Below are 26,142 nucleotides of genomic sequence, written 5' to 3'. Positions count from 1 at the left end.
ATGTGTGAACTAAAAAAATTTAAAAAATCGGCCCAGTCGTTTACGAGTTCATAGGGAATGAACTCACACATGTTCAAACCTCGAGTCATAATTTAAAGGGTTATGCAAGGATACAAAGATTGAATAATGTTGGTTTAATCTTTGATACAGTGAATGATTGCGATAAGCAGTTAATGGAACCCATTAAATCTAACATGTCATTTTTGTTTGGAGATGCAGTAGAGATAAAAGACATTAAAACAGTTATAATTTCCAGTAACTGCATGGTGGACGGGTGTAAAAGATGCCAGAACTTATATTGCGGGTGACATTGTCAAAAATTGAATGGGTAAGTCATAAATCAATGAAAAATGGCGGAATGCTAATGGATTTTAAAACTGATTGCTGTCGGATTTTCTTTGACTAATATATAAAATTACAAAGTATGACTCTTGTAAACTGTGCAACCAACCCCCACACTTTTGACGGACATGCCTTACCCCAAACCCATACACTGTGATTCTCCTTTACCTTCTTATGGGTTGCATCAAGATTTCTAGTATAGCCATATGTACATAATAAAAACAACACATATATACAGGCATTGTAAAGAATTGTTGGGTGAGTGTGTGTGGTTAAAGCCTGGTCTCTACATCCCTCGCTTTCAAATTTTCAACTAAAAGATTTTTGAAATGAGGATTGATAATTTATATTACAAGCGGAAGGGAGGAGGGGCTTAGCCCAAGCATAAAATATGCTTAAATATGATATTTTAATTTTTCCAGATTTCATATATATTATTATCGTTGTGATTTCAAAAGTAAAAAAAAAATAAGTATTTAGGTGCCATCAACTAGAATCGAACCAAAACTGCAGCATTCAAAGCTGGTGACGTTACCACTGTATGAACGTGACACGCATATAAAGTGATTAAAAATTAAAAAATAAACTAAGATGAATGTACAAAATGTTTAACAATTTTTTTCAATTTTGACTCATTTTTGACTCCCTAAAAGCTGTTTTAGCCGACTAAAGACCCATAAAAATCCAATCATTTGAGGCTGGTAGCGCCGCTCTAGCGACTTTTAGTCTTGGAGGAGATAGAGTTTAAAAACATGGAAACAGACAAAAAGACATATAGCTGTTAATATATTAGATTTAGATTATTCAGACTATTGTTCTCATCTTGAGTTTTATTCGCACAACTTTCTTCAGGTTTATCTTGTGGAACATTGGAATATTTCAGTTGCACAGGGTTGCAATATTATAACAGGAAATAAAAATTGGAAAACGGGGAAGAACCTATTAGGTTAAAAAAAATATTTTTACGCCCTGTCAAAGAGGTTAGATTTTACAGTAACTGTATCAGGGCTGATTTAAAAGATGTCAGAGCTTATACAGGGTGACCAAAAAAACAGGCCCCAACTTTAATTAGTAAAGTGTACACGGGGCCCGTTTTTATTTGGTCACCCTGTATTAAAGATGACATTATCAAAAGTGAGTTGATAAATCCCACTAAGTAATAAATCAATGAAAACTGTATGTCTGTTAATCGATTTTAAAATTGATTGCTATCAGATTTTTGGCCATATATAAAATTATGAAGTATGACTCCTGGACATTATCGTCTTCCATTGACTAACATGATTTTGGAGATTGAAAAATCACAAAACAGTTCGATGGTGGAACTTTAGAAAACTGCTCTAGTGTGTGTTACATAATGGATGGCCTTATGTTGGATAATGATTACATTAGTTATTATTAATCTTGACAAAGGTTGAACTAAGTACAAATCAAAGTGGCATGAAGTTTGAGGAATAAACAAATTCCCACAAAAGAGACAGGAAGAGATATCAGTTAAGGTTGGATGAGGAAAAGTAAAGTAAAACAAAAAGACATTAGGACATGACATATTTACAGGCAACTGAGGACCCCTGTGAATTTAATATTCCCTTGACACTTCCTCCTTTGGAAGAAGCTGATTCAACATGCCAAGAATGAATGATGTACAACAAACATAACACATGATGTCACGGATATCAAGGTTGACATGGAAATGGGTGTTTCAGATTAGTTTGTCTATAGGAGTCATGTGAGAGACATCTATATATATATAAAAGGCAAAATGTGTGTTAGTGTGTGCACATTTTTTGTATGGCTGGCAAAGGCATTTGGAGGGGGTGCGCTCGGGGCGGTTACTGTTTCTTAGAGCTTTTTATATACTAGCTAGATTATAATATCTACGATTTATGAAACGTGGTCGTGTCTATCTATCTTTTATTTGAGTGACTTTTACATGCTATTTTCGTGTTATTTTTTACTCTCCGTGTGTTTTTTTGGCTTTTCCGTATATAAGCGAAACTGAATCTGTGTTAGAGAATGGATAGAGAGAGAGAGAGAGAGAGAGAGAGAGAGAGAGAGAGAGAGAGAGAGAGAGAGAGAGAGAGAGAGAGAGATGTGCGAGTTGTATTGAGACACGTTGACCGGAAGTCGAGATCAGCTGATTGGATTGCGTGTGAGTCATGTGATCAGGTTAGCTGAATCGAGGAGATTTGGTTGGGACTTGGACAAGAGCAGACAGCTTCGCCGTTGTCGCCTCCCCTTCACTGGTGGGGAGGGGGCGAACGCTAATGTGGTAGAAACAAACTGGAAGGTGAATAAAAAAATTATAGAACCAATTTCTTGTCTTGAAGTGAAATAAATCTTCGTCCCCAAAACAGGTATCAAGTCTCCCTTCCAGACGAGAATTTCCAGATGGACCAACGAAATGGCAGAAGGTATGTTGAAGATACATGACATGTTACACACATATTCACACTTAACAGCATATGAACATATGTAATAGAAAGACGACTAGACGATCACACACACAACGACATTAACTCTGGTAAGATAATTAAACACTCAATCTTTTATAAATAGACAATACAACAAATGCTCATTTTATGATACGACAACGTAACATCTGTAGCAAATGAAGCTTCCTGGCACGAGTGCCAGGGATGTCCAGAAAGCAATAGTTTTGATCAATGTGGGAAAACTCGTCATATCATACAATTGCTATTCATTTGGACACTCCCCTTTTTATGGGGAGCTGGTTTTCACAAACATCTTGGGGGAAACAAACAAATACACAGAAACTGGCTTGCAACCAAAGTTAAATGCGCAATTTCATTCCCCCATGGCGTGATCTCATTAAATTTATGCATCTGTCACTTAACATTTTAATAGTTTAATTTCAACCACTCTCAGTTTTTCTGCCCTCATAGTGTTGCGGTAAGTTATCAGGCTATTCGCTTCAAAGCTTTGGGTTCGAGCCTACTTAGCTACCAAAACTTTTTTTCCCCCCCTATACACACACACACACACACACCGACAAACACCCGGGCAACGCCGGTCACCCACGCTAATCTATAATATAAATTTCACCTGTCTGTTTAAATGTATGTATGAACCTATGCACCCAATTATCCATAATAAGATAGTTAATTAATTAGGTAAGTGAATACGAGTTTCTCTCTCTCGCGTGTGAACTATTTCTCTCTAACGAAAAACATTAAAAACTCTCAGCTACCTTTAGTCTCCTTTTCTGTACATGTTAAAAGTTGCATTTGGCTAGCTCCACTAATGACCAACATAAAAAGAATTATTAGAAAAATGAACATATTTTAAGTGGAGAGATGGAGGCAGAGAAATTAAATTGGTATCTGTAAAGACTCTTTAGTCATATGCTGACAATATACAGGGATCCCATCATGTGTAACAAAAGCGGCATACAGCGCACATCTGGTTTAATCGTTATAGCTGCAAGACATAGTGGATACTCAAACTGAAGGAGAAGGAGATGGGGAGAGGAAGAGAGAGAGAGAGAGAGAGAGAGAGAGAGAGAGAGAGAGAGAGAGAAGTTTTAAAAGCAAAATACTATATACAATTTTTATTTGCCTGGGCAATGCCAGGTAACCATGCTAATATTGTACGCTTCCAAGTAATAAAAGTATTCTGCAATAATTTTATAAAAACAACTTAATCTGATTGTGTGCAGCTTTCATGACAACACTAATTGATCTACACGATTTTCAGGGGATCCCGAAATTGACATGCCTGCCTTATATGCAGTGAGGAAAAGCTTCATGAAAGCAGAATCGAATAAAAAAAAAAAAAAACATCCATAAAGTTCTAAGTGAAGACGGATTCGCTGCATATTGTCCATTATTATGCATCTTCAACCAAAATTGTATTTTCATATTTTTATGATGCCTAAAAACTTTCAATAGGGTCACATAGATCTTTACAATGATGGCAAATTTATTTGGGTAGTTTAATTTAGCTACTGAATTATGACTGAGAAATTAGAAAATTGGCAATACTGTGTCCAGAAGACAATTTTCACAATGTATAATTAAAATGCAGCATTCAAACAAGTGAAAACTCTTTACAAATGTGCAGTAAATGAAAATTAATCATAATGAAAGCAATAATCATTAGATCAAACCATTCAGCAAAATCCCATTACCCCTCGAAAAAAAAATAAAAATAAAATAAAATATAAAAAATACAAAGACATTAAAGCACAATTTTGACATCATTTCAACAGCTAACACATAGGATCTTCTTAATATGATTCATGCCACAATGGAAATCAAACTAGATTTTAGTTTTAATAGTAACTCAATAAAATCAATAATAAAAAAAATCTAATGTAATGTAAAACCAGATATAGATACAAATTGATCATTTTATTTACTAAAATTTTCAGCTTTAATATTTTTTTATTTTGTGAAAGACAACTTTAAACTTTATAAAAAAACATCATATTAGCGAATGGGACTCTCATGCATAGAGATATACAATATCGCTCAAGTCAGGTTTTAAAAAAATGAACATTAAAAAAAAAAAAAAAAAAAAAATCACCCATCAAACCAAAAATAGAAACCTAACTTTAAGTAGTCTAAAAAAAAAAAGCAAAGACAAAAAAAAAAAAAAACATTAATGACACAAGAAAAGTGATTCTGGTATCTGATTGGTTATAAATAAATCGTTCAAATCTTTGTGATCATATCCTACCCGTATGTCCAAAATATTGCAACACTACCCCCCCCCCAGAAAAAAAGATATCGAGAGTTGAAATGGAAGAAAATTTCATTTTATATGTTAAATATTCAGGCTGTGTATAGAGAACTCATTTTGACAAAGACATGCATCTGGTGACAATATACAAGAAACAACATAGGTAATTATTGAATGCACCAAAATGTCATTTGAATAAAAATTATGAACCTGACATTAGGCATCTGCATGGGAAGAAATAACAAACTTGATCAATTGCCAATAAAAAAGATAAGTTAAATATTTGAATGGTTATTTTCAGCAAAAAATTTACACAGGTGTAATTAAGTCAAACCAAAATCAGGTCAATTCAATGAAATCACAATGGCCAAATAAAATGCTCTTGGGATGTGGCTACAGTGACAACACCACTCCAATGGAGTATTTCAGGTGGTCACAAATGGTTATATAATAACAACTGAAAATGATATCGGTGTTGGTTGACGATTTGGGCCAGAGAAGAATCAACCTGGCAAATACATACATACATGTATGCATCTCCCTCCTAACATTTGTGTCTGGGGATTCGGAGTGCAACTGGCTGAACAGTTATCTTCCACACTGATGATTTCATTAAGATGAAACATGTACATATGTGGATAATTTTCTTAAATATTTATAATTAAATAATCACACATATCCTTCACACAAAAGTTAACTAGCAGTCGAATCCATTTCAAGTATTTAATTGAGAAAACAAATCTATTTACCTTTTTTTTTCTCCTTATATATACTGATTTATGTGTTTTTATTTTGCTGATTTTTTTTTTTTTTGATTCTCATGTTTCTTTTAAGGTCATTGATTCATATAATATATATGAACATCAATATTTGTGTGAACAATGGCGAACGCTAATTGTTTCTTGCAATTTTTGACAGCATACACCATAAATAAAATAGATGTTGACGGTTACAAAATTTAAAAATCTATACCAACTTCAGAGACGTGTGTTTATTTGTTTGCATTGACTACGTTTTAGACTATAAAACATAATAATTGACAGCACTCCTTTTTGACGCCATAATTCTCTTAACTTTGATTGGTCCTCTTTACTGCCAATTAATACCTTTATATTTTTCAAACCACAACATAAGAATGACCCACAACCAAAGGGAGATGGATTATAATTTATTTTTCCTTGTAAAAAAAGGAGTCTCTTAAGGAACATAATAATCTCCCACTGACATTTGTTTTTTAGCTTTGATTAAATTGATGGTTAAAGTCAAAATAATTATTCTTATTTTCACAAATTGAGATAATTTTGATCTGGTTAACTTGGAGAAGTCTCTATTTACTTGCTTCCCTACAAGGACAGAGTTAGATATGAGATCGATTTTTTAATATGTAGGGGGGAAAATCAGTATCACAAGAAGGAGTACTTTGAAATAGGACAAAAATAAAAATTGTTTCAATCAAGAATATTTTAGCCTGAAAAGAAATTTATTAGATCTTAAACCGAATGTGTTTCTAAACCTGTGACTTGATTCATTAGTATCAAAGTGTAGTATCACCAATGAAATGAACTCTCTGTATATATATATTCAATAAAACTTTTTCAAACTTGGATTTAACTTACGTGGGACAGCTCCTGGAGTTAATGTGATATTGTGGTGACTGAGATATTTCTAGTTAAGAGCAGAATTGACAATTTTAAGTATTTGTGACCAATGATGACCGGCGACACCCATTATTCCCACACTTTTGATTGGCCTTGTGCCTAGTTTGTTCAAATTGTAATTTTTTTTATATTTTGTGCAAATATTTCAGTGTAATATTTGTTCCGTCCTTACTTAGAAGAATAGAAGAATAATATGTTTCTAGTAAGGCTGTAACTATGGTCTTATGCTCTTTGCTATCTTTAGATGGCCCAACTGTGGCGGACTTGATGAGTCTGAACCTGAATCGAGCAGTGGAAGAGGTCGGACTTGCCTTATCTTTGCCATAAAAGAGTCCATCTTCCTTACATGTAGTTTGAAAATGAAGGAAATGTTAAACTCATAGGTTGCTAGTGAGGATCGAACCTACAACCTGTGAGAAACAGGATGACTGGTTATTGCAATATGAGAAAAGGATGAACCAACGAATTATCTGTATTCTCATTGGTTGAAATTAATTGAGTTTATTTAATGACTGAAATCTACTGACTTGAGAGTGGAAGAAAAGAGAGAAGTGAGAGAAAACGTTTGTGAACTGCATTATTTTATTCACTTTGGCCACAAGTTTTATATTATTTTCACATTTATCCAGTGAAATTGAGCTTTAAAGAACCCATTGAAGTCTGCCAAATTAATGCAACGATAGAATTTCAATCCTTTTTCACCAGCAAACAAATTTAGATGTAAATTTTTTTTAATTTTTTTTGCTGTTTTTTTTTTTTTTGAGGGGGGAGGTCCACTCATCACTTCCATTCATTTTATATTTCATAACTTTGTCTATACTTGATATTCAATTTAGTAGCTATTGTTCGGAGGTTTGACAGGTTGAGCTTGAACTAAACAGAGATCAGAAGCCAGAGACTTGCCATATAAGCAGACTGGGATGTTCTATTGTGTTTAAATGGGCAAATTCATTCTTAGAGTTCGGATTGATTGCTGGTCCAGGAGTGGACATTCTAATGTATAAATATTGCTTTATTCAAGCAAGAGTTTGTTAATTGGACGCCAGTTTGAACCCTTATAGTGCTGTCATTTTGATTCTCGGTATTGTCTTTTAATGTCTTCCTGTTGCAATTAGGAATTTTATTTTGTCCTTTATTTTCCTCCTCCAAGAGTTGATTTATCTCATTTAAAGAAATGCCATTCATTTCATTCTTTGGGTGTACCAATTCTTTCATCGATTCATTCTGGAAAATGTTCCACATGTTTGATCAGTACACACTAATCTATTGTAACGCTGTACACACATTTACACACAGGACCCACACGTTGTAGCAGAGTATGTCACAAGGTACATAAGACAAATAATAATTTGACTCTTTTTTTTTTTTTTTACATTTATTTCCTCATTCTCTTACTACACATGACTTCTCGTTATTGTTGTGATGTAATCTACATCTGTAACGTGATCGTCTTCTTTCATGTGATCGTCTAATATGCTCTTTCTCTCCTTTTTATATTCTTTTATTCTTATAGTGACGTCACTTTACATTTTCTATGCATTTGCATACATGCATCTGTGCTCTGTTACACTGTAACCAATACTTCAACAAGAAGCCTTTGTTTTATTGTTATTTCCATGGCAAGTGCTCGTCTGAGCTCTAATCTTTCACGAAAAACACCCGTCTAGCTGAAACCACTGTCAATAATTTTCCCCACTCTTTATCTGTGCCTAAATCAAAACGTAGATTCCATGAACAAAGTTTCTTTCTTAGAAGTGCATGCCTGTGGAACTCTCTTCCATTTGCCTGTTTTCCACCTGACTACAACTTGAATGTCTTCAAGTCCAACATAAACAAATTCCTGATAAACCGCTAGAATTATGTGAATGAATTTGCGCTACGAAACAGGTGCTGTCAAGAATTGAACATTTTAACATGCTGAAGGAAATAAATTGTAAAATGGACAATATCTTCAAATTTGAATATACTTTTATGGCACAATCACGTTGACACACCAGTTCTCACCAGATCACCGCAGTTAAGCAATGTTGAGCCTGGTCAGTACCAGATGGTTGACCATTTGGGAAGGCTAGACACTGTATGTACTGTGCAGAGTCATAGAAATTTTCAGGTTGGTATCAGGGGCCGCATTAATGCACTGAGAGAGATGCCCCCCTAGTCTTCGTTAAGACATGCATCTCGAAGAAGGTAACCCATATTTAAAAACCTGCGGTCTATTCTATACTCTGTCCTGTGGCAGTCACCTGCACCAACAAAGGTTAGGAGTAATACCAAAAAATGTGGTTGGTTCTACACAAAGCTTTCACCACTATAAACAAATTATCTGTGTGAATTACCGAGCAAGTTAGTTGTTGTGGTAGAAGCTCATACGTCAAAATCGACAGGAGAGTCCATCTATCTATCTATCTATCTATATATATATATATATATATATATATATATATATATAAGGCAAAATGGGTACGAGCGTTTGTGTATGTCCGCAAAAGGCTTTTCGGATTGGGGTTCCGCTGTCAAGTGAATTCTGTGAGAAGTTTTCCTATATTTCTGGGATCATAATATCGGGCACCGTTTCTTCCTTTTTTTTTTTTTTTAACAAATTAAAAAAATTCCCACTGTGCCCTCATCTCGAGTGTCTGTTTGTCTTTTTCATATAATAAAGCAAAACTATTCAAATGCAAATGACAGAAAGCGGGATGCTTACCTGCCCCCCCCCCCGGGGGCCAGGTTTAAAAGCAATGTCCATTTCTGCACATGTGTGGCGACTCCTATGATTCTTAAGTTAATTACCAGCTCATTGAATTAACTATTCTCTTTGGCCTAATGGTTAGCAAGGAAGACTAATTACCCTATGTTTTTGAGTTCGATCCCACCTCTCTCTCTATCTTTTGTTTTAAATTTTTTTATTTCGTCCTTGTGCCAATATCCTCCACCCAGACAAAAGTTAATTACCAACTCATTGAATTCACTATCCTCTTTGGCCTAATGGTTATCATGGAAAACTAATTACCCACCCCTATCTTTTTTTTTTTTTTAACCACGTGGAAGCCATTCTTAACATAGCTTCGTCCTTGTGCCAATATCCTCCCTGCTAGTTTATATATATATATATATATATATATATATATATATATATAAAATCATCCACAGACAGAATGTTTTATTTCAGTATGGCTAGACTAACACCGCTCCATGACCAGGTATCGAACCTTCAACCATGGAGATCGAGTCATCAGCTCTAATCATTAGACCAACAAGAGACGCACTCGTAAATGACATTTCAAATACCTATTTATGTAAACACCACTCTACTGTGCTCAATTTGTTTATTTAAAAATGGAGGGGGGGGAGGGTCAACACATATACACATTGCTCTTTATTATATCATAAAAGAGTGGTAGATTCGAAATATAAAAAAAATTAAACTAAATGTTTTGTACCTAGATGGTGAGTGTATTTGTCCGATTTCAGTGCATATTGATTATGCCGAAATTCTATATATATATATACTTCGAATAATCCCCAGTCCTCGCTAATATAATAAATAAAATATGCACATGTACGAGAAATTTTAAGTTCAAAATCTTACAGTAGTGATAATAGTGCTGTGTGCAGGTTGAATGCATATCAGCATTAATGCGTCAAAATGTGTTATGCACATTTACAGTTTGAAAAAAAAGGAAAAAGAAAAAAGAAAAGGAAAAAGAAAAAAGAAAAGGAAAAAGAAAAAAGGAAAAAAAAGAAAAAAGGAAAAAAAAGAAGGGAAAAAGAGAAAAAGGAAAGGAAAAAAGAAAAAAGGAAAAATAAAAAAGAAAAAGGAAAAGGAAAAGGAAAAGAAAAAGGAAAAGAAAAAGGAAAGGAAAAGGAAAGGAAAAGAAAAAAGGAAAGGAAAGGAAAAGGAAAGGAAAAGAAAAAAGGAAAGGAAAAGAAAAAAGGAAAGGAAAAGAAAAAAGGAAAGGAAAAGAAAAAAGGAAAGGAAAAGAAAAAAAGGAAAGGAAAAGAAAAAAGGAAAGGAAAAAAAAGGAAAGGAAAAGAAAAAAGGAAAGGAAAAGAAAAAAGAAAAAGAAAAAGGAAAAGGAAAAAAGAAAAAGGAGAAAAGAAAAAGGAAAAATAAAAAAAAAAAAATAAAAAGGAAAAATAAGGAAAAAAAAAAAGAAAGATGCTTATACATTTATGGTAACGTTATTTTTCCAAGTTGAATTCAAGTTTTACTATGTTTTTTTTTTAATTAAATGTTAGGTGACTGTAGAGAATAATTACAAAACACCTTACCCTCCTCATGTTAAGAATGGCTTTCTAAATAACGTTATTATTTCCGCAAGGTAGCATGAGTACATAAGTACCAAAAGAAAAAAAGAAAAAAAGAAAAAAGAAAAAGGAAAAAAGAAAACATCTCAACACAATAGTTTTTTTTTTTTTTCAAGATTCGTAAAAGGCAAATATCTATATTTAAAAGGGAATTCTGAGAGTAAAAAAAGAAAACAAAATACATACAATGCCAATAAATCGCACTTATTTCTTGTTGCACTCCATAACTTCTTGAAAATGCATTGGAATGGATGAATAAATTATATCGGAAATGGATTGGTTATATTAGGTTACACATCTAGAATCCGGATTTGATAACACATTTAGGCATGGCTCTTTGGATTTTTTTTCATATTTACTTTGATAACGATGGAGTGAGTGGGTAAAACATTCAACGAATGGAGATATGCATCTGGTGACAAAATTGGAATTGGAACCTTTTAAAAATTTCAGAATGAGAGAAACCCATCTTGTTATGTATGAATCTGGAACAAAAAAAGGCTCGTTGGTAAGGAAAAAGGCCAGAAAGCTCTTGAGTCATGTGAAAGTAATACATGGTAAAGAATTTGTAACACAGTATTCACTACTTATTTGCGAGTTGAAGAAAGAATATTACATATAAAGGAGTAAAAGAAGGCTATAGCAATGCAGGGGACTGGCTGTTGTATTATCGTGACGTATGAACAAAAATGGACGAATGAAAAAAGGTCTTATTTGTTTTTTTTTTTAAACTTTGCATATCTATTTATTTTTCAAGATAATCGCAATACAAATCAGTAAATATGAACTGTTTGATATAACCGGAATGGTGGAGGTCTTAATATTTCGAGAATATCATCTCTTTTTCAAAAGAAAAGGACCACAGAATATCCTTAAAGTAAGAAAAATATTGAAATATCGTAAAGCGGAAATGGGTGTGGGAAGGGTCAACTGTAAAGCAGAAAAGTGTTTATGCATAGGTTTCTTTATTTATCATCATCGCTATTACTACAGATATTTTCATTTTTATTTATTCAAGTTCATCTATTTAATTTAATCTTTTTTTATATATTTGTTGAATTTTAGTGAATGAGATATCAGTTATTATTAAAATTCTGGTCAGAAGTAAGAGTATTATGTCTAACGATACATGGTATTGGTTTAATACTATCTAAAAAAATGAGCAGAAGTCGAAGTATAATCTTTCATTATATTATTTATTCAATAATTTACAGAGGAAAATGTTAAGCGTAGATGCGTGATGATTAAAATCTGCGATGCAAAACGCATTAGTTTACCACACAAACTGTCATGGCAGATCTCCCTTTCTAAGGGTGATCACTCGTCCTTCTTCAGTCCAAGGGAAGTAACTCTTATTTTTAGGTTATTCTTAACAGGTAAAGAGAAAGGTGTAGTGGTTGAATGAAGACCATGTGAAAGAAGAATTCGGTGACGAGTGTACGAATGCTCAGTTACTAGATACAATTCAACAAGTGTGGAAGATAATTGAAGAAGAAGGCTACGTTGTTGAAGGTAACAGATTAAACATACGGATGAACAAAAGCAATCCCCCCACCCCTTCAAGACATAGGATGATATTGATGAAATGAGAAAGTGTGTCAAATAGAAAGCGGACACGATGGAGTGAATGGGGAAAATGTTTAGCAAATGAGAATATGGTCATAGAGATTTCATCAAAATCAACAAAGCTAAGATGGCCACTGAGCAAGCTAGTTTTTCAAAAAGGTGATAACCTGATAACCCTTCATGAAATTTCGGATAGATCCGATTTTTTTTTTTTTTTTGTGAAATTTGAGCAAGAGGTATCAAGATATGAATTAATAAATATCCCCAAATTTCAGTTTGTTAAAATGTTTTTGGCTCATAATGAAGGTATGACTCTAATGATTTTGACGATAGTTTTTATAACCACAGCTATAACAATCAGCCAATCGGAAGCTTCAAAAGTTATCATAAAAAAATGTTGAATTTTGGATTCAATCAGTTCACCGTTGCCTCTGTTTCGAAATGACTCAAGATCGGGATTGCGTTGATTCTTCGCCGCCATCTTTGTTACTAGGAATTACTTAACACTCAAGATCGGGACTAGATCGATTCTGCGCCGATTTGATTTACTGCCGCCAAGGATTTTTAGGAGGCATAATATAAGCACAATCTTGGATTTGTATTAAATTTGATCCATAGTCATTTAGACACAAATTAAGCAAGACTCCTTGAAGTTCAATTTCTTTTTAAGATTCCTTAAAACTTAAACATTAAATTTTAGATATTTTCTGGAATCAAAATCATGTAATGGATTTTGATCAAGATTGGAATAAGGTTTACTTTTATTATATTTTAATCTTCATAAAGACAAATAAAAACGGAGTAAAACTGCACAGTTAAGGTATTAATCTTACCTTTCTTGCATGTGCGCCAATGAACCCCCCCCCCTCTCAACCTAAATACCTTCAACCCATCTGACATGACTAGCAACGAAATCATCCCACCCCTTCACGGTAGAGGTCCCTAAATGCTGGAATATTATCTACTCTTATAGCTTCTTTCCTTAAACCACTATCCCTTAGCATTCATATTCTGCTTGGCTAACCATATCAATAGGCAGAAATTTAAATGTAATATAAACAAATCTTCCTGATCAACGTTTCACTCAGGTTACCCCCATATAAATCTGATTCCTATCATGATAGTCACTTGTCCTTCAGTCGCAATATATATCTTGTTTCGGGCAAACAAAAGTAAAATAAAAAAAATTTTAATCTCTAAAAAAATGTTATTCTATGTGTCATACTTAATTCTATTAAATCTTTTTCCAAATAAATATTAAAATGTGTAGAAAGAACATAGTCAAGCTTTTCTTACACTGGTGAAAAAAGCTGAAATTGAGAAGAGTTTCTCAACCTATAGGGCCACGACCACCGCACACTAATTTCCCAATGTAAAAGAAAGGCAAAGTGTGACAGAGGAATGAACAAAAAGGAAATGAAAATGCCGAAAAAAAAAAAAAAAATAGGACAGCGTTTCAGTAAAAATTAGTCTTTCCTAAAAAAAAAAAATTTTTAATTACAAAAACTAACAGCAGAATTCTGGAGGTCTCTTACATAGAGATATGAGTGGCCAATGATGAAAAAAGCTAAAATTGAAGTGAGTTTCTCAATGTATGGGAGTCACAGTCCTAAGTAATTTCACAATTGGCAAGAGAACAACAAAGCGTGAGAGAAAGAAACAGAAAGAAAAGATGGTGATTTAACAGAAATCAATTTTCCTAAAGAAAAAAAAAATTAATTAAAAGATATTTAAAAAATCAACAACGAACTTCTAAGAGTTTCACATCCCTGCTAACGTTTTAATAAATAGCATTATTATAGTCGAACGTGCAGATTCAAAAGCTATACTTATTTATGAATGAACTAAAATGCATTTTGGAGCCAGAGGTTGGATATTTTCAGAGCCAGGGTCAAACACTTTCAAATTTCAAGAGCCAGGGTAAGATATTTTTAAAATTTCAAGAGCCAGGGTCAGACATTTTTCAAATTTCAAGAGCCAGAGTTGGACATTTTAATGTCTTTGCCAGATATTTCTTCATAGCCAAATGAAGAAAACTTCACTGAGAAGTTTTGAAGAAAACTCGCCGAGAAGTTTGATTTCTTTAAAGCAAGATGGTTTCCACATCGGAATTAACTAAAGTTATACTGATTACATAATTTTGATGATATGCAACTTCAGTAAAACAATCAATTTTAAACAAGATATGCCATTGGAGCACAGGGAGTTTGGAATGGATCAAGTAACTTCAGGAAACTTCTGGCGTTACTAAACAGTAAGGTATTGCCTATGTCAACCAAGGGAAAAGTTTATTAGACGTGTACACAGTCTGATGATGTATAGATGGCTTGTGAGGGCCGTGGATATACATTGCATGCTGATAAATTTTCTTTGATAACCCTCCATCCTCAAAGATGCTTTTTGTAGCATGCTAACATTACCAGCTGCTGTCTGACGAGCCTGAACCATGTGGAGCTCCATCGTCTGTAAGAAAAGGCACCCCATACCATTACGGACCCTCCACCTATGACGTGTGGAAAAAATTTCAAGGGGCATGTTTTTGTCATGCCAATATCGCTGGAAGCCATCAGGACCATCTAAATTGAATTTTTTCTCATCAGAAAACAGGACTTTCTTCCACTTCTCAATGTCCCAGGTTTGGTATTCACGACCAAATCTTAAGTGGTCCACTTTGTGACGTGAAAGCAATCGAGGAATTTGTTTATGCTTTTTATTTACCATGCCGTTTTGTTGTAAGTGTCGTCTGATGGTTATTGGACTGCAATCAGCATCTGTAACCGCCTTAATTTGACTAAAAGAAAGTCCTCTGTCATTCATAACAACCCGTCTGATTCTCCTACTCAATGCAGGAAAAATTTGAGGATGGGGGGGCTACCTAAGGATTTTGCTTTTCCATAAGTCTCAGTGTTCTTTAGAAAGTTGCAAATAACAGTTTTACTGTGATTTACTTTAGCTGCTATCGCTCGCTGTGACAAACCTTGCTTATGGAATCCTAGAATTCGAGAACGCTCAACTTTGGTTAGTTTTCTTGCTTTAGGCATGGTAACACCTTTACACAGTGGTTGCTAATCTCTAACTGAACTAAAAACATTAGCATTATGATAAATCTAACAATTTATACCCTTGGTCTCATAATTTTGATCATGTGTAAAAAGCCTAATTTAATAAAAATGCAAATTTTAAAATAAAATTTTTGGAATGTACCTTTTTGTTTCCATAACCTTTTAAATTGTAGTATTAGTAACCTTAAGTCAGAAGAGTTTAAAATCTATCCTTAAAAAAAGGTTTCTTTTTAAAGATTTTTAAGCGGTCTTCAATTTTGGATTAACAGTGTATATATATATATATATATATATATATATATATATATATATATATATATTGTCTGTGATGCTATATATTTCAGGTAGTCATCTTTTGTGATGTTGAACATAAAAGGTATATGCTTAAAATTACTAGGTTTCAAATCTGTTGAACATAAAAGTATATGCTTAAAATTACTAGGTTTTAAATATGAAAATAATAAAATATTTTGGTTAAAATTAATTAAATACTAATACTGAAATTTTATTAATGGAAACTAATGTTGGTAGTTTGAAATTGAATTATAAAAATTGTTTAATCCAGCATCATTATAAGGTTGCTTCCTTTTTCTTCTTGTCCCATATCACTATTTCAGGTTTATTAGCTCCGTTTTCTAGGTATGAAAATGTAAGAATTGCATAGTCATAGTGGATGGTGCATGACTTATTTGGAACTTCTTTCTGTTATACTAGCGGGGGTACCTGGCGTTGTCCAGGTGTTTGGAGGTGTGTGTTGAGCAAAAAAACAGAATCAAAAAAGTGGTAGTAGGTAGTCAGGCCCGAATCCGTACTACAAAGGAGGAAAAAATGTGAAAAAACCCCAAAAAAGCATGACGTCTTTGTCATTTCATCCATCGCCAAACTGGAAATGGTAAAGGTTTAAATTAAGGCTAGTCAATTGAAAAGAGGGGATAACTTTCGAAAATATTGACAAAAAAGCAACCCCCTTCTTGTAGGAAAGTACCCAGTTAAGGGTGAATGTATTTATGTTTTTAGCCAATTTTTCGATATTTTTCATCCGAAGGGTCGTTCTTCAAAACGATACCAATCTCATGAAAACCTGTCGCCTCTGTCGAAAGTTTTAGGCAAACATACATACATTTAAACAGACAGGTAAGATTTATATTATAGAAGAAGATGTTTCCAGAACTTGCTGCTGCATTTGATATTCAACTTTTTAGAGTCCAGTGAAAATAGTTGCACAGTTCATTGTTTCATATTGTATAGTCTGAAAAATACCTATATAGAGAGACCGAACACACCTTAGGGTAGTGTTTCAAGTTCTCTCCAAACTGTTAAGTGTAACCTTCAATCTGTGATGTATGAGATGTTTGGAACCATGGACAAAGATTAAATCTCAAGCTAATCAATTAAAATTGCTGAAAAAAAGCAAATGAAACCTGTTGCAACAAATCTGACAGCTGATTGTAGCATCACACAGGATCAATCAATCAATCTATTGATGAGAGCTTGGTTTCCAGGGTGATAGTTTTTGATATATCAAAGGTTTGGCATAGGGTTTGACACAAAGGCTTGCTTGACAAGCTTGGTAGTTTGAAATATCTAAAATTGTCCTCTCAACCATCAAAACCTTTCTTTCTGATAGGTCTGTAAAAGTAATTGTTGGTGAGCAGAAGTCTGAAGCACATAGTATCAATGCCAATGTCCCTCAAGGATATATTTAGGGCCCAATCCTTTTTATCAATGATCTTTAAATTATATTCTAAGATCGTTCATTGACATCTATGCAAATGACACAACCATATATTAACAGCGTTTTGAAGAGCATTAATGATGAATATCTTTTTGATTCTCTGTCTTTCAATTGAAAGTATGTGATGCAATGGGGGGAAAAAGTGGCTGGTTATTTTTAATAACTCGAAAATTAAGCTTTTCCTCTTTCACTGTCAACGCTTGAATCCTCATTTTTCCTCAGGTGAAATGAATGAATCTCTCAGTGAGGAACCTCTTTATATCAAATCTGTTACTGAGGTTTTTTTTGTTTGTTTTTACAAAGGAGTTACCACTTATTAAGGCCCTGAGGCCATTCGAGTATAAGGATTAATGAGTGTACAGTGGTCAAAGGGAACATGTCATAATCATTGTTAGTAGTGCAAATTTGGTAAATTGGATTACTTAAGGGGATGGCTCATCAAGAATTTGTTCACGTTGGACTTGAAGACAATCATATTGTAGTTAGTTGAAAAGCAGGAAAACGGAACAGAGTTCCACAGGCATGCAGTCCTAAGAAAAAAAAACTTTGTTCATAGAATCTACGTTTAGGTTTAGGCACCGATAAAGAGTGGGGAAATTATTGGTAGCGGTTTCAGCTAGACGAGTGTTTTTCATGAAAGTCAGGACAAGGGGGGGGGAACATAGATTAGAGCTCAGACGAGCACTTGCCATGAAAATAATGATACAGCAGAGACAGGCTCGCAACGTCTCTTCTGTGGGAAAGAGGTTGAAGGGAAGAGAAAAGGGCATCCCTCACTAGGCTACAGAGTCTATTTTGAACTCTGTCAAGGCAGGATAAGTTGCTTCTAGCAGCTTATCCTGCTCAGATGTGACCTCATCAGAAAGTTCCTCACTCCTGACACAATCTTTTATATGCATAAGAGACAGATGCATCCTAAGATGAAGTACTGTTGTCACATCTGGAAAGATTCTGAACGGTTTTCTGCTTTGTATAGAGTACAAAATCAGCTTCAAAATCTCTTCTCTCCCCTACAGTAATTTTCTCACACAGAAGTGACATTATTGGCCTTTCTATACTCTAGTGTTATTTTCATGGTAGATGCTCAATTGAGATCCAATCTCTGGCTTCCTCCCCCTGCAAAATATTCACAGCAAAAACATGTCTAGCTATAACCATTAATAATTTTACATTCTTCCTAAGTGTACCTAACACTAAACAACTTTATGAACAAAGTTTCTTCCCAAGGACTTCTTGTCTGTGAAATGCAATACCACAAGAATGTTTCTCAACTGCCAATAACATGGTTAGTTTTCAGGCCAATGTTTACAAATACAATCTAATATATAAAATTAAGTCAGTGTGGTTTTCAAAGTTATACCCAAATAGTTTCCATCCTACAATATCATATTTCATTCTGAAATGCCATTTCATTTTCTTTAGTGTTAGTTCATTTTGTTAGGAAAAAAATGCATTATCTTCAATTTCTTTTAATAAGTACTTATTCTAGTGTAATTGGCTGTTAGACTGGAGAAAATTACTTATGAGTTATGAAAATGACTTACAAGACAGCCACTTACGAACTTAATAAATCAAAATTCCTACATGACTTTGCATCGTTATTATGACTATTTTCATATTATTTAAATTATCCAAACTACTGTTCTAAATTGAGTGTTATTCTCACAGTTTCACAATGAACGAGAGCCTGTTACCCATGCTGATTAAATAAAGGGTTCCATTTGAAATTCCGTGCAGATTTCAGAGTTCAACAATATACAACTGAAGAAGGTTAGAGGTAATATCAGCTGAAACGTTGCAAAAATAGCACTGCAGATGCGATGAAAATAGTAGTCTGAAGAATCTAAATAATACGAATGGAGAAGATTATTAAAGATCTAAACAAAGAAGCCGCTTACGAATTAAATAAACAGAAATTTCTACATAGCTCTACACTGTAAACATGAGTATAGTTAGCATTAATTTTCTCCTTCACTCAGACAACGCCAGGTAAATACATGTAGTTAAGGATGTAAATGTACCCCTAAATGCAGTTTCATGTCATATTCAGAACATCTTTAACTTGCAGATAAGATCATGCTAATCAGAGTGGACATAAGAGTAATGGCAACTTCTTTCCAAAAGCTTTCAAACTGGAGCCTCACCACCACCAGTGATAATGTCATATGCAAGACATTAAATGGAACAGCAATAGAAATGATTTTTATACTCTATCGTTATTTTCAGGATAGGTGCTCGACTGGGATGAAATCTTTGGTTCTTCCTCTTTTAAAATACTCACAGCAAAGCTCTGTCTAGCTCTGCAACAACTGTAAATAATTTTCATTTCTTCATCTGCGTACTTAAAACTACATAGAACTTCCATGAAAAAACTTTCTCTCCAAGAACTGCTTGTTTTTCAGCTGACTATAACATAGTTGTTTTAGAGTCTAATATTAACGAATCTTTATTAAGCCATCCTCTTAAATAATCAAATTCTGTCAAGTTTCATCCATTGTCTTTAATCCGTTCAGGGTTTCATCTTATAATCAATCTAACAAACTCATTAACCCTTATCCACGACTGGCCTCCAATAAATTAAGAAAATGACCAATATTTAAATAAAAACAAAATTGGTTATGTTTCCTTAAATACATTATCTGGTGAAGAAGTGGATGATCATTTTACATTAAATTTATATATGAAATTGATCTCTCACTCTAAATTCATTTTAATGTACAACCTATTGATTTTTTTAGTTTTTTATCCTGCCTTGACATCCGGGGAGAAGTCACATAAAGTACCGTATCCTGCCTAGATAAAGTGCAAAATCAGCTTTGAAATCTGATAGGTGATGCCCTTTTCTCCTCCCTGCAACCTCTTTCGCACAGAAGAAATTGATTCTGCTCTACTCTTATTTTCACAGCAAGTGCTCGTCTGAGCTTCATTCAATAACTCCACCTCCAAACTTTCACAAAAAGTACTCAAGCTACAACCACTACCAACAAGTTCCCTTATTCTCTATCAGTGCCTAAATCTAAATGCATATTTCATGAACAAAGCTTCTTTTCTAGAACTTCCCGCCTCTGGAACTGTTCCAATGGCCTGCTTCTCAGCTGACTACAACATGGTCGTTTTCAAGTCCAATGTGAACAAGTTCTTTCCCATCCCCTTAAATAGTTCAATTCTGCTCAATTCCCACCAAAAACGACCACTGAGCGGTTATTTCATTGACCATCTTACATTCATTAAACCTTATCCTTGAGTGGTCTGCGAGCCTTGATAAGTGGTGACTCTTGTAAAAGAAAAAAATGAATAAAGAAAAAAAGAAAGAAAGAAAATCTCAGATTTAACAAAATTCAGAAAACGGTTACATGACGTTCAAACGCTATCTAATCGGCAGAGGGAGGAGACAGTATATATTATTTTAACAACTTTTTCACATGACCTCTCCTACCCCCAAAAGAAATGAACAGACATTATTTGTCACCTTGGCTTTTTTGTTAAGAGCAAAGTATCTGTTCTGATTCTACACTTTATCTTTTCTGTTCTCAGTGAAGGAGAAATCCTTCTTGATTGAGGCCATTTTTATTTTTGTCTCAATCCAAGCAACTGGATTTTCCTGACATTAAAAGTCGATCTTTGTGTCTAATCCTACCCAGCTAAATCCTCCCCTATCACCACAAAAATGAGATTCTACGTTTGTTTAGGTGTGTGATGTCACTCACTCACTCGCGCGCACAAATAAACAAACGTTTATTTATTTTAATTTCCCCGCGCATTTGCACAAAAATAAGTTCTTCCAGCAACGACACAATTTCAAATACGTCCACACGCTTTTCTCACAACAACAAAAGTAAAATGAACATATTTCTGGCGGACGTAGTTGAAGACAGTACCACGTGACACAAGCGACCAATGAGGAAATTTAGAAGATTGTCTTTTTTAACGCTTTTCCAAAAACCAAATACCAGGAGCAGCAATCTTGTGTTGGAGCCGGCCCCAAAAGTATTTAAACGCAACAAACATTCTTTCTTCTCTTTTTCCTTTCTTTCTTCTCTTCTCGCTCCGACATGAAATGAGAACATGCCTGTCGTTTTCAAAGCTATCGAAACCATAATTACACACGCCACGCAGGCACTAAAAAATCACACTTATGCACACACGCACCCATTCCGTACATTTTCTATAATAATTAATAACAACGGACTACTTTCCTCATGGGACTTTTGAATAAGGCGAACTTCGCCAATTAAAACACAAACCTTGAAATAAGGACATTATTTTCACACAAGGCTTTAACCTTCTAATCTTATTAATTCAACGAAGGACTTTCATCTAACATGACCTTTTAATCTTAATAATTCCACAAAGGATTTTTCACCTACTTTGAACATTCGGACCAAGTAAAGATTAGATACCCCGGTAGCAGAAGACAAAGATAGGCGCACATTTCAAGTGACATCGGTTGTTCGACCTTGACCTTGTCATTGGTTGTTTGTAAACATGTCAAATAGCAGACATGCCCAAATGTTCGCGAGCAAGATTTTTTTTTAATATATTTACAAAACTTTTTACGATTTAAAAGAAAAAATATATATTTACAAAACATTTTCTTTAATATTAAATATTTACAAAACTTTTAAGGATTAAAAAAAAACGTTTTTCTATTTACACAAAACTTTTTGTGTAAGTAACAAAACGAACGTAAATTTAACAAAATATATTTAAGTAAATGGGTGTCTTTCTGAGTGCGTTTTTTAATATATTTACAGAACTTTAATAAAACTAAATAATAATAATAATTATAATAACAATAATAAACTATATTAATTACAAAACATTAGAAACTGAAAATTTCGGACGCTAAACTTACTTGTACTTAATTTGTCTTTATGGAGAAGTAAACAAATAGCAAGTTTTTTTTTTTTTTTTTTTTTTAAATAAAAATGAAAATTATAAAAAGATTTGTATCTTGTGATACTACACTTCATCTTTATAAAAATAAAAGTTATAAAAGATATGTGAATAAAATATATTTTTTTAAAATCTCGATTGTTTCTACTTGTGATTTTATCATGCATAAAAATTGTCTCGGTCTAGAAGGATTTCTCCTTTCACTGACCACCTACATACATCGCACTTTAACTAAATATTGAATTGTATTAAACATGCACAAAGAAAGATAAACACACACACACACACACACACACACACACTGTACATAAAAATTAATCTTGGTCGCAAAAATCCGAACAAGTCAGTTATTTTATATTTGTTTCTACCATTAATAAGTTTGGTTATGATAATTTAATTTTTTTTTTTTAATTGTGTATTTTTTAATTGACATCATCCGAAATTCTCAGTTATAATGTCAGTTTATTTATTTATTTGGTATTATTTTACGCCCTGCCCCAGCGTAGTATAAACACCCCCAACCACCCCATGTTAAGAACGGCTTTCAGAATAAACACCTTCCCACGTTAAGAACAGCTTTTGAGGTTGGAGGTGTTATTCCGAAAGCCGTTCTTAACATAAGGAGGTGTTTATAATATGCTGGGGCTGGGGCACGTCGTAAAAATTTACCATTTATTTATATTATTATTATTTATATTATTATTATTATTATTAATAGTTTTATTAAAAAGTTCTGTAAATATATAAAAAGAACTCACACAGAAAGACACTCATTTATTTAAATATATTTTGTTTAAATACTTTCGTTTTATTACTTACATTAAGAAATTTTGCGTAAATAGAATTTTTTTTTTTTTTTTAATCCTTAAAAGTTTTGTACATATTTAATATTAAAGAAAATGTTTTCTAAATATATATTTTTTCTTTTAAATATTAAAAAGTTTTGTAAATATATTAAAAAAAATCTTGCTCGCGAACATTTGGGCATGTCTGCTATTTGACATGTTTACAAGCCAACGGCAATGTCAAGGTCGAACAACCGGTGTCACTTGAAATGTGCGCCTATCGGGGTATCTAATCTTTACTTGATCCGAACATTCTAATCACAATGATTTCTTAAGAACTTTTACCGATCGGACCTTTGCTTGTTCATCTTGTTATTTTTGTTGAAAAATAAATGCGGTGCATTTTAAACGAGAAGAAGGTGCCATTTTGTTTTATTCTTTTTTTTATTATTTTGTTTGGGGTAGAGAAATTTAATTTTACAACTTCTTTTCCCCTACAGGTGGTTCACGTGTGACCATCATGAAAAACTTGACGAAAAAAAGAAAGAAAAAAAAAACAACAAAAAACAAAACAAAAACCAATTATTTTAGAATACATAAATTTAACACAATATGATTCAGAAAACTGGTTAACTGTCTTTAAACAGTAGAATGTGAATCAGATTCACATTCTACCATTTAAGGAAAGTTTACCAATTATTTTTTTTTTTGGGGGGGGGTATAGTATAAGAGATACTGTGCATTTTGGGAGGGGGAGCAGGTCAACTTTATTAGGCGATTATACGTAGTTTTACGATTTTTCCAAATTTAGTTAATATCTCCGAGCAGTTTTGCATATGAATTTAAGCTACTAGCGCACTTATTGATCCATGCTGAAATAATAACGTTATTCTGTCGGTCTGCCCCTCTACCGCCCCCTAGTGTAAACAGAATTTTTGTGAAATATTAAACGATTCTTCTGCTCGGTTAATGTCGGCACGTTACTTACAGAAAAACGGTCAATTAAATTACAGAAGCAGTGCTTCTGAGAAGCACTTGTTAAAAACTATACAAGTTAAATTGAATATACGCCTACCCCCCCCCCCCCAAAAAAAAACGAACGAAAATCAAAAGTAAACCGTTCGTGTAAGCTTACTGACAGCATTTAGCGTCCTAACTTATATAAAAAAAAATGAACGAATCTCTTAGTAAAAAAACAAAAAAAACAAAAAAAAACTGCGCCGGTTTTCGGGGGCGCTGAAAACGAATATCACAGTTAAATTTGTTTTATATGAAAAAATTACTAGGTGGTTAGATAGTGGATGCTCATTTTACGTTAAATTTATATAGGAAAGTGATCCCCCACTTTTGAAAAAGTGATTTCTTCATATCATGAAAATTACTTATCTGCCCCAAAATTAAATGTGATATTCGTTTTCAGCACCATTGAAAACCCATATAAGTCGTCATTTTAAAGTTTTTTTTGGAGAGTTGGAAAGAAACTTGACATTGATCAAATTTTTATTTATTTATTAAATTGTTAAGTGAAAATACAGAACACCCTCCTCTCCCCATTGTAAGAATGGCTTTCTAAATAATAATATTATTATTTCAGCACGGTTCAACAAGGGCATATCAATCAGCAATCACCGTTTTGGGTGTTTGTTACTGTTATGCAGACAGTGATCCGCGCTATTTTTTAATTAAAGTTTTATATGTTTTTTTAAATTTTTTTTATTATTCAATTGTAAGGTTAAAGTACAGAATAGGTACAAAACACCCTCCCGGGCCTCCCCATGTTAAGAATGGCTTTTTAAATAATAACGTTATTATTTCAGCACGGATCACCCTCTGCACGAGTACCCAGTTTTGTTAGTAAAATTGCAATAAATCTTTAAAATCACAAAATCGAATGACCATATTAAATTAATCTTTTAAAAAAGAATTTGGGACGCTAAAAATGTACTCGGACGTTCAACCGAACACCAATAACAAACATATACGGACTTAACGTATTTTAACTAAGGTATTAGTTAATAATGAATAATAATAATTTGTTTTATTTACGTACCAACAGATTGACAGTTTGTGTTCGTTGTAAAAACCAAATAAACGAAGAGAGAAAAAAAAAAAAAAAAAAAAATAGCAACAAATTGCGAAAGTGGTCGACGTCCAGGCAGTAGTTTTGTTGTTGTTTTAAAAAAAAAAAACACACACACACTTGTAAAAGTCAAACAGAAAATATGTCAAGAAAAAAACAATCAAAGACTGAAATTGTTTGTTTTGGTATGTCCGCTGTCCAAAAAAATAAATGACACGGGTAGGTAATTTTCCCTTTTTCACTTGAGTAGAGCTAACTTTTTTTTCTTTTTTTTTTTACTATGAAGTTATTTGTGTTGTCAACTAAAGAACATGGCCGCGTGCTCTCCCGGCATGCAGCGCGATAGGCACGCGTCCGGTGCGCCCAATCGCCGTTGTCAAGGCGACGTGGAAAACAATATGGCCTCCCTCGCTCCGAATCATAAACAGACAGCTATGAAAAAATGCATAAACTTTACGGTTATATTGAATGCTCCCCAAATTGTATCGACTAGAGTTGTCTGATTTTCCAAACTGTTACAGAGCAATTTAATCCACCGTATTAATTTGTTGCCGAAGTTTGCGGATAAAAACAAAACAAAACAGAACATTTTTTTTTTTTGCAAATATTAATTGATACTTATGCACTTATTGTCTCGTGCTGAAATAATAACATCATTATTTAGAAAGTCATTCTTAACATCAGGAGGGGAAGGTGTCTTGTAACTATTCTGTATTTTCACCGAACAATAATAGTAAGAATAATAATAATAAAAAAAATGATATCGGAAAACTTGGATTTAACTTAAAAATACTATTTAACAAGTGAAGAAGCAATGCTTCAGTGAAGCAATAAGCATGCATGGTCCCCCTTGAGTGCACAGTGAACGAGGCATAAAAAAAGAAAATGATTAAATTCAGCATTTGCCTCCTCCCCCACTATTTAGCCCCAAAAGTCCCCAGTGGACGTCAAATCCTGGTGAAATGAACAAACGGTGCAGTTTTAGGCATAACATATGTAAATTCGA

The 26,142-nt window shown here is 33.6% G+C and overlaps 1 protein-coding gene across 2 annotated transcripts in view; it reads right to left on the bottom strand.

Moving 5' to 3' along the window:
* The window catches only part of LOC145252713 (protein FAM149B1-like), a 347,344-nt gene extending 321,825 nt beyond the window's left edge, over positions 1-25,519 (bottom strand). Inside the window, exon 1 of one of the 2 annotated variants that reach the window (XM_080112552.1) lies at positions 25,107-25,519. The gene's annotated coding sequence lies outside the window, so the exon portion shown is untranslated. The remainder of the gene's footprint in view (positions 1-25,106) is intronic. The other variant, XM_080112551.1, reaches the window with a different exon arrangement.
* Positions 25,520-26,142: the final 623 nt, after the last annotated feature.

Source organism: Euprymna scolopes, chromosome 29 (genome assembly GCF_053919585.1).
Source record: "Euprymna scolopes isolate OS-2025 chromosome 29, ASM5391958v1, whole genome shotgun sequence".
Lineage (NCBI taxonomy): Eukaryota > Metazoa > Mollusca > Cephalopoda > Sepiida > Sepiolidae > Euprymna > Euprymna scolopes.
This window is presented reverse-complemented; position numbering and strand designations above follow the sequence as displayed.